Genomic DNA, 5757 nt, shown 5'->3' on the forward strand with positions numbered 1-5757 from the left:
GGAGATCCTATCTTGAGAATGGCCTTCCTTCCAGGCTGAGGAATGGACCCTTCATTTGATACGGAAGAGAGAAGCCCTAGAAAGTTTCTTTTAGCAGGAAAGTAACAGGAGCAGAGCTGTGAGTTAATAGGATCAATGAAGCCGCTGTGAAGAATTTCAAGGCACAAGAAGCAGGGAGCAGTGAGGAGGGCAGCTATTGCAGTAGTCCACGGGGAGGTGGTAGGAATGCGCCCACAAGAGAGGGGGACAGGGAATGGAGGGAGAAACCCAGGCTGAGCAACTCTTCCCACAGGAGGTTGAACTTGCAAGCCCAGGTGACTGAAGATAGCTTATCCCTCGAGATGAGCCAAGTGGTTTTAAATGGGAAGAACAGAATTCACCAACAGTGAATCTGATTTAGAAATGTTGCATTTGAGATGCTGGGTGACAATAGCTGGTGGACAGGTGGATATTAACTCTGGTCCTCAGGAAACAGGTTGGTACTGGGATCCAGAAGTCATCTACATAGAAGCTGTGAAGTGAGCAAACCTGGGAGGGGGAAAGCACAGAATGAGTGGAGATCCAAGGACCCAGCTTGGGGAGTGCGGGGGAGCAGCAGCAGAAGGTGTAAAAGGTGACGGAGTAAAGTTAGAAGGGAACTTCCTCCTCCCAAGGAGAAACCAGACTAGAAACAATTATCTTCTCTGCTTGGACCTAATCCCCAGGCTGAGTCACACTTGAGAAACCTCAGTCTGGCCCAAGAAAAAGAGTCTGTGTGGCCAGCCCTGGGGCAGAGGTCCAAAAGGTGAAGGGCAGTGTTAACAGATAGCACATGGAGGCTTCGACCGTGCACTCAGGTTTCTAGTAACTGAATCCATTGTTAAAAGAACCAAAGGAAAATTTCTTCCTAAGTGAACCCTGGAAACTGTTGTTCTTTGGCGATTTTCTTTGCTTGGCCTCAGAAGCATGACTCGCTTAAATGCGCAGGCAATGTTTCATCAGAACCCTGGGGAGAAACAAAATGCACTTCCAGTATCACCAGCTGGAAACATGTTAGTGCAAATGAACTATTTTTATATGCCAAAAAGATGAGACAGGACTAGCTTCTATCAGGGTGCTGAAAAAGACGGGTTCCTATCTGGTCCTCGAAGCACTAAACTCACGGTGGGCCAAGAACCTTTCAGGCAGGTCCTGGATCAAGGTGAACATGCAGTGACTCCCAGCTTTCCCAGGAAATGTCACGGCAGAGCAGTGTGGAACCACAGTCTTGCTACTGTTTATTATGACGCTTTCTGGGGATTGCCGTTCCTACATTACAATAGCTATACCAAAGAATTTACACACTTCACAACTCATCTGTTATTTGGGGGAAAGCATTGACAACACACAGCCACACAGGCCAGAGAATCCTGCTCATTGAGTAATTATTTCTCATTTAACTTGCTCCGTTGCTGTAGAGAACTTACACAATGTCTTTCAGGAGCTCCTCACAGGCTTTTGAGCTGTGACTGTTGAAACCTTTCTTACCACTAGCAAAATGCGAGAGAATAGATTAGCAAGAAAAACAAAGCATCTTCAGCCCAGATTCTAAGTTTGAGGTTTTCCTGTCAAGGTGATTGAAACCATGCTGCAGGGAGAAATGTGTGTGCATAGCAGCTATGAAGACTGCCCCTCTCCTTGTCCATACCTCATGGGTGGTCCACCTGAATGCCACTCAGCAGGCATCCCCTCCCCCTAGGGAGGAACCCCAGCCTGGCTTCTCCACCCCAGCCCTCTGCTAGCAGGTGGCCATCTCCTGGCCAGCACAGCTCATCGAGGGCCTGAGTGGTCCAGGAGGCTAATGAGCAGATGGGAGTCCTGCCTGGATACAGGCATACTTACGTATGTTGACAGCACAGTATCCGGCAACCACAGAGTTCCTGCTTAAGAGCTCAGTGTTGTGGATTGGATCATGTCCCCTCAGAAGATATGTTGAAATCCTAACCCCTAGTCCCTGCAAATGTGTCCTTATTTGGAAACAGGGTATTTGCAGATGTAATCAAGATGAGATCATTTTGGCTAGGCTCAGTGGCTCATGCCTGTAATCCCAGCACTTTGGGAGGCTGAGGTGGGAGGATCACTTGAGTCCAAGAGTTCGAGACCAGCCTGGATGACATAGTGAGACCCCATGTATACAACAAATGAGAAAATCAGCTGGGTGTGGTGGTGCACACCTGTAGTCCGGAGAATCGCTTAAGCCCAGGAGTTTGAGGTTGCAGTGAGCCGTGATCATGCCACTGCACTCCAGCATGGGAGACAGAGGGAGTCCCTCTCTCAACAATGAAAAGAGATGAGGTCATTTTCGATTAGAATAAGCCATAAATCTCATCACTGGTGTGTTCTTATACAAAGAGACACAGACACACACACAGAAAACATGCCATGTAACAATAGGCAGATATTGGACTGATGTAGCTGCAAGCCATGGAATGCCAAGGAATTGTATCAAGGACCAGCAGCTAGAAAAGAGGCATGCAGCAGACCCTTCCTCAGTGCCTCCAAAAAGGAACCAACCCTGCTGACACCTTGATTTCAGACACATAGCCTATAGAACTGCGAGAGCATAGATTTCTGTTATTTTAAGTATCACCCAGTTTGTGACGGTTTGGTACAGCAGCCCTAGCAAATGAATACACTCAAGGTCTGTTGTCAAACAGACTGAGTGCGAGTCCAGCTCTGCATCTCCCTAGCCATGGATTCCAGGTCTTTGTCTTAACCCTCATAAGTCTCAGTCTCCTCAGGGGTACACTGGGAATAACAGCGGTACCTATATCAAGAGCATCGTGAGGAATGTGGGAGGACACAGGTAAAGCACTTAGGACTGTGCCTACTACACCTTGGAGGTGTGCAATAGATTGCATTAGGTTGAATCATATGAAATTGCTGTGACTGAACTCTTTTGACCTACAAAAAAGACACTTTTATCTTGTTCAACTAACAGTGATGATGGGGGATAGATAGTGACAGTACTTAGATCAGAGTCTCTATTTATAGTACTGTTTTGTGTTTCCAACAATTCTCACTTCCTGACACCCACTGGATGTCCTACAGTTCAGTCCAATTCTGACACTCCCCAGAGTTAGTGCAGGTCCCACAGGTTAAGGTCTTGATCCCACAAGACTGCCTCCACTTCAGACACCAGCCAGAGAATCGCAAATGGGGTCCCCAGGCTACCCATGCTTCTGCCCAGCTAACTACAAATTCAGGGGTTCCCAAGACCTCTGCTCAGGTTTGATAATTCACTAGAATGATCCAGAACTCAGGAAAACACTATGCAGTCCTTAATTACAGTTTATTAGAAAGGGTGGCACAGGCACAGCCAGACGGAAGTGATACACAGAGCAAGCCATGTGGGAAGGGTGCAGGCTTCCCATGCCTTCCCCAGGAGCCACCCTCCCAGCACCTCCATGTGTTCACCAACCCCAAAGTTCTCCAAACCTCCTCGGTAAAGAGTTTTTACTGAAGTTTTATTATGTAGACATGATTGATCAAACCATTGGCCACTGGTGAATCAATTCAGTCTCTACCCCTTTTTCTCTCCCCAGAAGTGTTTGAAACTTCAACTCCTCCCTTGAAACTCTTAAGGGCCCACCCTGCCCACCTCATTAGCATAGACTCAGGTAGGATGGAAAGAGGCTGGTTATGAATAACAAAAGACACTCGTGTCACTCTGGAAATTCCAAGGGTCTTAGGAGCTCTGTGCCAGAAACTAGGGACAAAGACCACATACAGTCTTCACTCTACCGCAAGTACCTAGCGTGTTGCAATTAGTTATTGGTACATCTGAAGACAAGTGTCCTGTTCTATTGATCTCGGTAGTCTTAGTTCCAATACCTCACATAGACCCAAGCACACAGTAGATGCTCAATAAATGTTGATCTTCATGGCTCTTTGTGCGCTTCAAATACTTGGTGGTCTATGAAATAGGAATACCCAAGAAAGCGGCTTTCCCAAGTCTGTGCACTAAAGAATTTTTTTTTCCTGCCCTGTTACTTCTAAACAGCTATGAGGACATAGGAATTCACTACTTACATGCTCTTTGAGACTTCGCTTTGAGCAACCTCACCTGTATGCCAGAGGTTACCAAAAGCCAGAAAAGTCTGTAAGGCAACAGCACAGATGCTCCTTCTACCAAAATTAAACAAGCCCTCAGAATATCTGGCCAGTCTTGGAAAGTTCAGAGAGTAAAACAAGTTAGCCAGGTTCTGAATAGGACAAACATTGAGGCAGATGCAAACAGAGAGAACTTCCATCTGACCCCTATAAACACCATTTTCTTCTGGCTTGCAGTGACAATGGAAAGCTTATCCTTTCGGGGGGAAGGAAAAAAAAGAATAAATAGTGGTCTGTATTCTCCAGAAGCCACCTTTATTTTCTGCCCTTTTCTCTGACTTTGGCGATGGCTTGGCATTGTCAGATTTCCTCAGACTCACTGCAGTACGCTGAGGGGGTCTTTGAAACACCCCCAGAAGGGGACCTGAGATGCTTTTCTCACCACCACTCTGGGAGCCCAATCTACTGCCCTGTGCGCTCCTGAAGCGGAGGCCCTTGAGGACTGAGAGCCGGGAAATGCAGAATCTGGCCAGGGAGTGAAGAAATGAATAGGCTGTCAGGGAAGGAAGTAGATGGAGCAAAAGCTGCAGCCCTGGGGGAGATTCCCTAACCACAGTTCCTCCAGCTGCTCCAACTTCCTGCTTCACCGCCGCCTGGAGTCTGTCCCTGAAGACCTCCCCACAGCCAGCTGAAAGCCCAGGAACCATTTCTCCTTACCTGCTACAGAGGCCATAGGGAACTGAGCACATTCTGGAGAAGAAGGATCCGCCAGATTTCCCTCTCTGGGACTGGGCTTTTGGGAATGAGTTTCACTTGTACCTCAGGGTTTTAGCTCAGTGAGCCACGCATAAGAAATTTGTGCAATGTGGGTGCTTCTGGCTTATTCTTCATGAGGAAATGTCAGTTTGAAATGATTTATCTTAGAAAGGAAGAAGTATTTTATGTATAAGAAAAAGAATTTAAGTAACTTCAGAGATCAGTTAAATGTCAGCTTAAAAGGAAAAGGAGAGGTTCTGGTGGACTAGAGAGAAAAATGCACAAAATTGCAAGGTTCACCAGGCCAGTTTGCTTTGCTTTCCCTGGCAGTGGAGGCTTGCAGGCTGAAGTTGATTTCTTTATCAGCCTTGGGGTTTCTAGTGTTTTTTCATTGTATCAGGCCCCTAAAATTAGATCCATTTGCAATCAAAATTATTGACATACTGGAAATTTTGGGAAGCAGAAAGTTGTAAGAGACGCAGAAAAGAAAACGGTCTATATTTCCAACTTTAAGTGAAACCTATTTAGAGAACACACTCTACTCTTACAAGAGCTATTTAAAAAACTAGAACCCCTGGGTACTTTTGGAGGGAATGTAAGATGGTGCCGCCGCTGTAAAAAATAGTATGGCAGTTCCTCAAAAAATTAAACCTTGGACGTGCCATATGATTTAGCAATTCCACTTTGGTGTATATATCCAAGGGATTGCAAGCAGAGTCTTGAAGAGATCATTCATACACCCATCTTTATAGCAACACTATTCACAGTAACTAAAAGGTGGGACCACCACATAGATCCACTGATGCATGAACGGCTTAAACAAGATATGACATACACTTACTGTGAAATATTATTCACCCTTAGAAAAGAAAGACATTCTTACACATACCACAACAAGGATGAATCTTGAGGAGATTATACTAAGTGAAA

The sequence above is a fragment of the Piliocolobus tephrosceles genome, chromosome 7 (assembly GCF_002776525.5).
Source record: "Piliocolobus tephrosceles isolate RC106 chromosome 7, ASM277652v3, whole genome shotgun sequence".
In the NCBI taxonomy this organism is placed as follows: Eukaryota; Metazoa; Chordata; class Mammalia; order Primates; family Cercopithecidae; genus Piliocolobus; species Piliocolobus tephrosceles.